Below are 11,763 nucleotides of genomic sequence, written 5' to 3'. Positions count from 1 at the left end.
TTTGATTCCTTAGCACCACATAAGAAAAAAGAAAAATGCCAGAAGTGGTGCTGTGGCTCAAGTGGTAGAGCACTAGCCTTGAGCTGAAGAGCTGAGGGACAGCACCCAGGCCCAGAGTTCAGGCCCCACTACCGGACCACGCCCCCCCCCCAAAAAAAGAAAGCAAGCAGGCTCAGTGAGCCACCTCAGACCTCCTGGCATTTCAAATCTCAGTGCCGTATTTTTGATAAATTGGGTCTACCTTGGCACCTGCTGTATGCATCAGAGTTTCTGGTAAAAGAAAATAGAAACCAAATCTGGCTAATGAAGCAGGAAGGTTTCATTTTGCTTTGTTTGTGGAAACGTCAAGCAGCTCACAGAATCATCTTGAAGGATGGAAATCCAGGATGAGAAAATGGACACAAACCAAGAGTGACTGTCAGCAGGGCTCCAGCTGGTCACAGCATGGCTTGATCTGGTCAGGATTCTGGTTACTGCACAGTGGACCTAGTGCAGCCTCAGCCCTGACTGTCCAAATAGGATTCTCCATTCTCCCTTGGCAGAGGTATCCAGGTGACCAGGCCAGCCACCAACGAGCTGGAGACAAGGGAAATGAGTACCTGTCATTCCTGTCCTGCAGCATGGAAGGGGCAGTGGGGGAAGGGGGGATTAAGGTACTGGGTTATTCAGAAAAATGCCTTATCATGCTTATGTAGGAATGAGGGTACAAACAACTTTATTTCCATGAAGACAGCTGTCAGTGGCCACGCTCTAGCCACTGGTTCTCCCACGTGGAGAGCATCTGCTGAGTGGATTCTGCTCTGAGTCACCAGTGCTTTATTTCTGGTACCAGGCCGTGAGCTCAAGGCCTTACCCTCTTATTCAGGTTTTTCAATCACATTTGGTACTCTGCCACTTCAGCCATACCTCCACTCCCAGCTTTTTGCTGATCATTTGGAGACAAAAGTTGTAGATGTGTCTGCCTGACCTGGCTTCAAACCTTGATCCTCCGATCTCAGTTTCCTGAGTAGCTAGGATTACAGGGGTGAACCACCAGCACTCAGATAGAACATGGTTCTAACTATAGCACTCTATAGGAAGGAAAACTGGGAAGGTAGAAGGTGAATAATTTTGAAGCATGATGCAATGATGTATGAAGATGGTATAAGGAATGTCAGTGAAAACTATTGCTCAATGGGGAGAGGGAGGAGAAAAAAAGAAAAAGCAGTAGATAAGGTTATTCAGACTAAAATATATGCATATGTGAAATACCATGAAAATCCGCCCCCCACACCCACAAAAAAAAGGTCAGGTACTGATGGCTCAGGCCTGTCATCCTAACTATTCAGGAGGCTGAGATCTGAGGATCGTGGTTCAAAGTTAGCTTGGGCAAGAAAGTCCATGAGATTCTTATCTCCAATAAACTACTCAGAAAAAGCCAGAAGTGGCACTGTGGCTCAAGTGGTAGAATACTAGCCTCCAATGAAGCTCAGGGACAATGCCCAGGCTCTAAGTGCAAGCCCTAGGACTGGCACCAAAAAAAGAAAATCAGGAAAGTTTACCTTCCAAAGGCCCCATCTGCAAATTCCATGAACCTACAAAACCTGACCATGGGAGTGCTGATGGACATACTCACACCATAGCACCTTCATAGGTAATATATCCTTGAACTTGACCTTCCAGGGTGCAGTCTAGTCTCCCAGGGTTGGAAAATGGGAGCTGCCATAGGGAACGTGGGACGGATAGAAGTCTGCATCCCTTCACTTTCCCTGCTTCTCTCCATCTTCTGCTCCCTCCTCTCCAGCCCCCTGCCTTGTACACTCTGGGAAGTCTTGCATAGAAGTATTGGTTGACCTGTATGCATGTTTACAGAAATCAAACTTGCTGAGCAGACTGGGAAGTGACTCAGAGCCTTCAGACAACCCTGGCTTTCTTTTTGCCCCTGTGTCCCGTGTGTAATATCTGGGCAGACAGCTCTGCCAACCCACCTGCACAGCTTTTCCCCCAGACATTCCACATCCAGACGGTGGTGGTGCCGGAGTAAAGCTTCGGAGAAAGGGAAGGTATTAAGGGAGAATTAAAGCGAGGAAGTGACTCAGCCCAGCATAAGCCTGCAGGCATCCGGAGGAGTTCCCACGAGACAGAGAGAGCGAGCTCGCTTCAGCTTTCAAGTTGATCTGCAAGAGGGCTTGAACTGGAGCTTACTCTGCCCCCTGAGCACAGGTTTTGGGAAGGAGGAGCCAGCCAGGCTCTTGTCCTCACACTCAACCTTTAGAACATCCATCTTTGGTAGTCTGAAGGGAATCAGGGTTCTTGTATTTTGCACACCAATGAATTTTTTCTCTTAGATTTGTTTGTCTTGTGTAGGGAGGAGATGACTAGGGCTAAAGATGATTTCGCCTCACGGAGAAGCTGCTTACCCAAAGGACAGAGGGTCATGGGCTTTTGGGAGCTGGTAGGTAGGCCCAAACCCTGGAGATTCAGAGGGAAGCCGCTGTTTTATAGAGAATATGCTTATGATCAGACAATTCACATTCAAGTTTGTGTGTGTATGTGTGCGTGCAAGCACATGTGCCAGTACTGGGGCTTGAGAACCTGGGTTAAGCCTGGCACTCTACCACTTGAGGCACAGCTCCACTTTTGGCTTTTTGCTGGTTAGAGATGAGTCTGACTGGTTTTCCTGCCCAGGTTGGTTTTGAACTTCAATCTTTGGATCTCAGCCTCCTGAGTAGTTATGATTACAGACATGTGCCACTTGTACCTGGCCCAAATTCAAGAAATTGAATTTGGACAAGACACTAGACTCAGAGTAACAGGGTAAGAGAGTAACATTATAAATGTGTGGAGAAAGCCGGGCGCTGGTGGCTCACGCCTGTAATCCTAGCTACTCAGGAGGCTGAGATCTGAGGATCGCGGTTCAAAGCCAGCCCGGGCAGGAGAGACCATGAGACTCCTATCTCCAATAAACCACCAGAAAACCGGAAGTGGTGCTGTGATTCAAGCAGTAGAGCGCTCGCCTTGAGCTGAAGAGCACAGGGAAAGCGCCCAGGCCCAGAGTTTAAGTCCCACGACCGACAAAACAACAACAACAACAAAATAAATGTGTGGAGATGTAACAGTGAAATCCACCTCCAATAACTAATAAGAAAACAAAATATACTAGATGTTTCTTCATTGAGCAAACCCAGAAGAACAAAACTACCACAAAGGCTGAATTTCTTCTTTTATCCCCTCCATGAGTATTCTAATGTGCCAGGGTATAGGCTTAGTTTGGCAAGAATTTTAAAGAATAAACCATTCTCACCCCTATAGAAGAGCCAGGCATGGCGAGCACACACCATAATCCCAGCACTAGGGAGCTGGAGGCAAGAGGATTTCAAGTTGGCGGCCAGCAGAGGCTACACAATAAGAAACCTTGTCTCAAAATACAAATTAGGCACTAATGGCTTACACCTGTAATCCTAGCTAGTCAAAAGGCTGAGATCTGAGGATTGTGTTCAAAGCCAGCCTGGGCAGGAAAGTCTATGAGACTCATCACCAGTTGACCAGCAAAAAGCTAGAAGTGGAGCTGTGGCTCAAGTGGTAGCTAGCCATGAATGAGAAAGCTAAGCACAAGGTCCTGAGCTCAAGACCCTGTATCTACAACACAAAGAACTAAAGCAGGACAGGTAGCACAGAGGATCAAGCATCTAGTTCTGTGTAGGGTCAGGAAGGTGGATTCTGGAAGAAAGAGAGTTACACTTTAGAAAGGAAATTTGACCAGACCAGAGCATTCTGGTCCTCATGCTTAAGCAGTTTTAGGATTTGGGGAAAAACTTCTCTGATCTCTTGAGCCTCAAGTTCCTTCTCTGTAAAAATAATGAAAATACAACCAACACTCTATAGGTGCCTTGAGGAGTCCACAGAGAGTAACAACACAGGAATTGGCACCACGTGGACAGTTATTTACTGTAGCTTCCAAGGTTATTAAAGTCATTATTGTCCTTAATATATTTGTTGGGCCGTGGTCATAGCTGAAGTTTAGCTGATAGGTTAGGGTTTGACTACAAAGTGCCTCGCTTAGACCAGCCAAGAGTCGGGGCCCATTCCTCAGCAGTTAGGAGTCCTAGGAAGCTTTTGCAGTAGGGAATTCTTGGACAGGAGTGGATTTGCTGTTTCCTCCCAGTTCATGGATTCATGGATGTCCCAGGGGTGGATGTGGAGCTCAGCCACCATCCAGCATTTATGTTTCATAGAGACTGGATGTAAGAGTTCCTTAGGAGAGGTGGACAGGAGAGGACCCAAACAGAAATCCAGAGAGGAGGAAGGCAAGATGAAGCAGGAAAAGTCTGACTTAAACTGGCTGTGCAGGCACCTACACCTAGGCAATCCTGTAGTATCGAATGGCTTGGCTTTGCTAAATCCTAAATGTTAAATGTATGTGCTACTCTACCTCTATTTCTTTCCTTCCTTCCTTCCTTCCTTCCTTCCTTCCTTCCTTCCTTCCTTCCTTCCTTCCTTCCTTCCTTCCCTTTCCTTCCTTCCCTTCCCTTCCCTTCCCTTCCCTTCCCTTTCCCTTCCCTTCCCTTTCCCTTCCCTCTTCCTTCTCCTCCTCTATTCTCCCCTTCTCTTATCTTTCATCTTTCTCTTCTCTCTCTGAGACTGGGTCTTACTATGTAGCTCAGGCTAACCTGTAACTCCCCACCCTCCTGCCTTGGCCTCCAAAATACTGGAATTATAGGCATATGCACCACCATTCTTGGCTTCTTTCCTTCCTCTTGTGTGCTATAATACAGATGTGATGGTTGGAGCTCAAGTTATGTATAGAGGACTGTGGAACAAGAGCAAGGGGACCTGTACCATAGAGTGCGATGCAAACCAGGAGAGCTGAGTTCTGCCTTTCATTTATGTAAGAAAGGAATGTTGTACTTCTATCTTGTTTAGCCTAGTATTACTTGGGGATTCCTGACACTCACAAGAAAACAGTTTAAACGGTTACAAAAGCCAATCAGCTTTGAACTTCCTCTCCTCTATGGTCTGCCTGCACCATTTTTTCCAGCTTCCCCAGCTCTCACTCAGATGAAAACATGGCATGGGAGTGTCATTGGTATTCCAGATGTAGGTCCAAACCCTTTAGAAAACAAGGAGCATTCTCTGGCAAAGATGAAAATCACAGGCTCCATAACCCAGAAATCCCTCTTCTATATACTAGATGGTATGGCGGAGGGGTGGGGGGGGTAGAACTGTTGTTAGTCCTCACAATGATAGGTCACAATCCAAACAAGAAGCCTCAGGAGAATGGCTGTCAGCTGGGGTGTGGTGGGGGAGAATGGATGAGCTGCCACACAAGCATCCACAGGCAGAACTCCAGAAAATCCAACTTCACAAAAGTAGCAGCAAGCCACAGGAGCAAATATGCAGCTGTGGCAGATTCCAAATCAGGCAAGGTGCTACCCAGACACTCCTGGCCAATATTTAAGGAAGGCCAGGACATGTTTCCACCCAGATCCAGGATAGAGATTGGAGGAAGACAGAGAGAGGGCCATTGTGGGGCCATGGAGGGCTTCGGAAAGACTTTCTTCCTTTCTTCCTTCTTCTCTTCCTTACCTCCTCCCGTCCTCCCCCTAGTATGCCAGTACTAGAGTTTGAACTCAGAGCATGAGTGTTGTCCTTGAGCTTTTTTTGCTCCAGGTTGGTGCTCTACCATTTGAACCACAAGTCTGCTTCTGGCTTTTTGGTGTTTAATTGGGATAAGACTCTTACGGACTTTCCTGCCTGGACTAGTGATCCTCAGATCTCAGCCTTTTGAGTAGCTAGGATTATAGGCATGAGCCATGAGCCACAAGCCACCAGCACCCAACAAGGTTCTATTTCTCTTCTTTTTTCTTTCTTCCTCTATCTCTGTCTCTGTCTGTATCTCTTTTGCTTGAATGCTTAGCCTGGGCCTGAGCATTTTTGCTCAAAGCTGTTGCTCTAACGCTTGATTCACAGCTTCACTTGGCCTTTTTATAGTTAGTTCGAAATAAGAGTCTTGAGAAGCCAGATGCCAGGGCACTGTCTCTAAACATTTTGTGCTCTACCACCTGAGCCAGAGCTCCACTTTTAGTTTATTAGAAAAAAAATAGTTTAGTGGAACTAAGAGTCTCACGGGCTTTTTTTTTTTTTTTCTGAGCTGGCTTTGAGCCATGATTCTGCCATCTTGGCCCCCTGAGTAGCTAGGATTACAGGTGGCATGTACCACTGACACCCAACAAGGTTCTATTTCTTAGCCTGCATCATAACGGCCTATACATCTCTGCTGTCTTCCGCATGTGAAGGGCAGGAAGAGTAGAAGCGATGGCATGGCCATGATGGTGGAATGGTAGGGGGGAGACAATAAGGTCCTTTTTCCTCTTCCTTTCCTGTCAGCTCGATGACTCATCCACCACCATTTAGCACTTACTCCATTCTGCTTGGATTATTGTTAGTTCTTAATGCGTCTGTCTCCCTCTGCCATTAATTTATTCATTCCGCTGACAATTACTACAAGTCCCCAAAGCGTCAGCAGGAGAGAGGGAGAGAGATCAACCCATAAAGAAACACCTGGCCTCAGTCTCCTGGAAATGACAAAGAAGTTGGCAGCAGGGTGGACTGAGATGGCCCTGTGCCCTCCCTCAGGGCCTGTGGAGTAAGAGAAGTGGTGGCCTTCACCCTCCCTCCCCCTGCAGTTGAAAAGAAATGTCTCTCCAGAGAGCAGGAGCTGGGCTTCCTGCCCTCTTTGCTACCCAATACAGAAATGGAGTCACTGGGTTTGGGGCAGAGACCGTAAGAGCCCAGGTGCAAGTCAGGAAAGCAAGGAGAGTTAAAAAGCAAGGGGAGTCAGTCCCAAGCCTCCACAGGCAGAAATATCTTGGTTCACTGGGGTCCACTGATAAATTCTCCTAACTACGATTATAAATGTGGGTTCTTGTGCCTGTCTGTCGGAGGAGGGTCTGGCTGGCAGGTCAAGGCAAGAAGCTGGTGTCACCAAGCTGGTCCAATGTCATGTGTGTTGTCTAGCGACCCATACATTCTGCACTCTGATGAAGGCAAGCTGGGTCTCACCATTTGGGAAGCTCACAGTGACTACTGAGGGTGGACAGAGCTCCTTACTCTTAGGAGAGTGTTAGACCTGATGTAAAGACCTTTCTTAGGGTATGAGTGTTTTTATTTGTTGGATGTTTATACTGGTATGAGGGCTTGAACTCAGGACCTGGGCACTGTCCCTTAGCGTTTTTGCTCAAAGCTGGTGTTCTACCACTTGATTAACAGCTCCACTTGGCTTTTTGCTAGTTAATTAGAGATAAGAGTCTTAAAAAGCCAGGTGCCAGTAGTTCATGCTTGTAATCCTAGCTACTTAAGAAGCTGCGATCTGAGAATCACAGTTCAAAGCCAGCCCAGGCATCAATGTCTGTGAGACTTTTTTTTTTTTTTTTGGTCAATTATGGGGCTTGAACTCTGGACCTTGGCGCTGTCCTTAAGCTTTTCAGCTCAAGGCTAGTGCTCTACCACTTTGATCCACAGCACCACTTCCAGTTTCCTGGTGGTTAATTGGACTTTCTTGCCCAGGCTGGCTTTGAACCACAGTCCTCAGATCTCAACCTCCTGAGTAGCTAGGATTACAGGTGTGAGTCACCTGCACATGACTTTGGCTGTGAGACTCTTATCTCGAATGAACTACTTAGAAAAAGCCAGAAGTGGTGCTGTGGCTCAAGTGGTAGAGTACAAGTCTTGAGCACAAAGAGGCTCAGGGACAATGCTCAGGCCCTGAGTTCAAGCCTCAGGACCAGGAAAAAAAAAAAAAAGGAGTTGAGGATTTTCCTGCCTGGCATGGCTTCAAATCACAATTCTCAGATTTCAGCCTCCTGAATAGCTGGGATAACAGGTGTAAGTACTGGTACATGAGTGTTTGTGGAACTAGGAATAGATGAGGGAGAGCCCAGAATTTCTCTGCAATGTAAATGATTCTGTTTCTCAACTTTGGAAGTCCCAAAAAGTTTCCTTGGGCAACGCTCCAAAGAGGGACCGTGTGGTGGTTTAGAACTTGATTTAGGCCTGGGATTTGTCTGTGTGTGTTGGGTTTTGCAGTGCTAAAATGGGTCTAGGGCCTTGAGCATGCTAGGCAGGAATGCTCTACCATACCACTGACTAGTGCCCACTCTTCTCCGTGGGCACATCAACTGGCTTCAACATGACTCAGTTTCTTCCTTTGTTCAGTGGACAGGTGAATTATACCAGAGGGTTGTACGAGGACTGAGAGTTGGCACAGCCCATGAGTGATGATTGAGCCAGCCTTAGCACAGAAAGTTCAGCACTGTGACTTGGGACCCCTCTATCTTTTCTGGTGATCGGGAAGATGGCACGTTTCTTGGGTGAAGCCAATCCCAGGAAGGGGAAATGGCTCCACTAGAGCTGGCACTTTTGTGAATAAAAGAGACTTACACCTGGTGCCTCATGCCTGGAATCCTAGCTAATCAGGAGGCTGAGGTCCAAGGATCAAGATTCAGAGCTAACCTGCGCAGGAAAATATGTGAGACTCTTACCTCTAGTTAGTCACCAAAAAGCCACAAGTGTCTCAATAGAGTGCTAGCCTTGAGCAAAAAAGCTCAGAGAAGCTGAGTGACAATCCTTGTTACTCAGAAGGTTGAGATCTGAGGATCACAATTTGAAGCCAGCCGGGGTAGGAAAGTCTATGGGACTCTTATCTCCAGTTCACCACCAGAAAACTGGAAATGGCTCTTTGGCTTAAAGTGGAGAGTGTTATCTTTGAGCAGAAAAGCTCCGGGACAGCACCCAGGCCTGAGTTCAAGCCCTATAACTGACCAAAACAAAACCTGTGGTGTTCCTGAACAGGCTCATGACTTGGCTTTCTCCTTTTGCATTGGAGAAAGGAAATTAGAAAACAAGACTTTTTTTGTTTGTTTAATCAGAGACTTTTATAGGCAAAGACAGCCTTGGGTAAGTACTTAACTTTGCCTGCCAGGCTCCTCTCTGGAAAAAAAAACAAAAGAGGAAAGTGACCTAAAGATATCTCAGGTATGTTCATAACAAGAGGGTCATGAATGAAGTGGCAGCTAACTTGAGATCAGACCTAGGCCATGGGAAAGCATCAGGATGCTCCCCATCTTCCAAGGTTCCCCCCCCAAATATGGCCAGTGCCATCTCCTTTCCCAGAGAAGCAATTGAATCACAAAGCAATTAAGTCACTAAGAGGTATGGAAATAAATAAAGCCTTCCAAATGAAAATAAGCACAGGCGATTTATTATGTCCAGCTCACTCTAGCAAGGGACTCAGCATTGCCTCTGGTCTTTGGCAGAGATTCCGGCAGGTAGAGGAGTTGGCAAGCATCACAGAGGTGAAGGGCAGCTTCCCAGTTAAGGGCCTCAGGCATGGGGAAGGTATATGTCAGCTTATGACCAGCAGAAAGTCCAATAGGATTGCTTAGGGGTATAGATTTGTCTTCTCCCCCACTATTGTTCTTAAGTTGCAAGAAGCAACAAAATTAGGAAAGCTGGCAAGTATTGGTCAAATCTTGGCCATTTGAGTATGGTTGCGACAGGGACATTGCTTGGCTTCCTGACCTAGCTGCTGGCTCAGAGTTGTGTTTTACATATGGACTGCCCCTGGCCCATGTATGTAGTCAGTCTGCCTGCAGCTGGCAGCACGTGCGATGCAGGCACCCCTTGTATAGCTGTGCTGGCTTGAATGAGGCCCCTACACACAGGCGCTTTTCCTCCTGGGACAGCCAAGGAAAGCTGCCTGGAGCTGGACAGCTCAGGCTAGAAGCTGAAGCCCCAGTGCATCTGGCAGCTGCTTTCCAGCTGTTGCCTTACACAAAGAAGGTTTACATACAGGGAGAGGGTGGGCTTGGTGGGGGTGGGGCTCCAGAGGCCTGGGATTCCTTCACTTTCCAGCTTTATGCCATCCTGAGCAGGCTGACTTGCTTCTCTCCACTTCATTTCAGTCGAGGGATATGGTTACTGCTGTGGGGTGAAGGGAGAGCAGTGGAGACAATGCCTGTGAAGGCCATGGAAGACATGGATCCAGAGTTCTGATTTACCCAAGCCAGAGTTCTCAGGCTCCCCTATCTCTTCTAGCTAGCTACTATGATTTTTGAGATTCTGACTATGGGCTCATTTGCATCTGCTTTTATGCAAATGCACATGTAAATTTGTATACATCTGCATGTGTCTGTCTACCTTGTTTCCAGGAAGCTGATTTTATTCCCTGGAAGGCAAATCAGCTCTGATGCCTTTTCAGAATCTCTTCTGGACTTTCCAGCCACTCCCTGGCATCAGAGATCAGAAGCTCATGTTTACAGAAGGGATGTGAGGAGTAGACAGGCTGCACCTCAGATCTCACATCCAGGCCTTTCCTGGTACATCCTGCCTATAAGTATAATGGGCAGTCACTGGGGGCTGCAGGGAAGTGTCAGGACAGTCCTTGGAGTGGACTCGGTGCTCAGGAAAGGGGTGCTATTCTGAGTGGGGACGCTGATCCTCAGTATTGAGCTCCTAGTCCAAAGAAATGGAATGGTTCTATTGGGAGTTCCTAAGACCAACTGCTGACCAGCCAACACAGCCATCTCCTCTCCCTACTTCCTAACCCCAATTCATTGTTTCAGCAAACAGCTTGAAGAAGTTTCGTCAAGCATCAGGCTGGATGCTAGAGATACAGAGGCCGATTAATCAGATATGTGTACAGTCCAAGGGGAGATGGCCACTAAACACAAAGCCAGGCACCAGTAGTTCATGCCTGGAATTCTGACTACTCATGGTTTTGAGATCTGATGATCTGGTTTCAAAGCCAGCCTGAGGAAAAAAGTCTGTGAGACCTGTGTCCAATTAACCATAGAAAAGTGGATCAAGTGGGAAAAAGCTAAGGGACAGTGTCCAGGTCTTGTGTTCAAGCCCTAGTACTAGCACAAAACAAAACAAAACACAGCGACATATCAATAGGAAAATAAAATAAGACAGGTGCCAGAAGAAAACAATTGCTCATAAGCTAGAGTCCATGTTGATCATCTTAAGGGAAGGGAAGTTAGGCAGGGAATAGGTGGAAATGACTTTTAATCTAAGAACTAAATGTCCCAGGTCACCTTGCCCACTTTTTTCTGTGACTATACTTCTTTCAGCCCTCCTTCTTTCAGTATTTGTGAAACAGCTATCCTAGATTACCACTATTGTAGGTTCTATGTAGGATCTAAGAAATAGCAGCGTGGGTCCCTGACCCCACAAGTGTGTCTGAGATGCAAAGCCTATTCCAAGAAAACTCATGACCAATGCAAGAAAACAGACAATGGCAAAAGGAGGAAAGTCAGCTGACCACTGGTGGTGGTGTACCTGTAATCCTAGCTACTCAGGAGATTGAGATCTAAGGTTGAGCTTCAAAGCCAGCCCAGGCCCACAAATCTGAGAGACTCTTATCTTCAGTTGATCAGCAAAAACATAGAAGTGGAACTGTGGTTCAAATGGTAGAGTTCCAGCTTTGAGTGAAAAAGCTAAGGGACAACACTCAAGCCCTGAATTCAAATCCCAGTACTGGCACAATAAACAAATGGGGAAAATGGTTTCAAGTACACTGGGACCTTTGGGGATGGAAAGGATGGCTCTAAGATTGAGAGGGTTTGGCCAGACAAAGAGGAGGCAAAGAAGTGGGCAATGAGAGGGGAAGGGAACCCCAGATTAGTAGAAACAGAGCAAGTGGGGGTCCCAGAACACGAGGGGATTGTATAGGAGATGAAGTCAGGTGACAGCGAGCTTGGATGTCTGACTAAGTATCTGCAC

Source organism: Dipodomys ordii, unplaced genomic scaffold (assembly GCF_000151885.1).
Source record: "Dipodomys ordii isolate 6190 unplaced genomic scaffold, Dord_2.0 Scaffold86, whole genome shotgun sequence".
In the NCBI taxonomy this organism is placed as follows: domain Eukaryota; kingdom Metazoa; phylum Chordata; class Mammalia; order Rodentia; family Heteromyidae; genus Dipodomys; species Dipodomys ordii.
The sequence above is the reverse complement of the archived record's forward strand: the minus strand, read 5'-3'. Positions refer to the sequence as shown.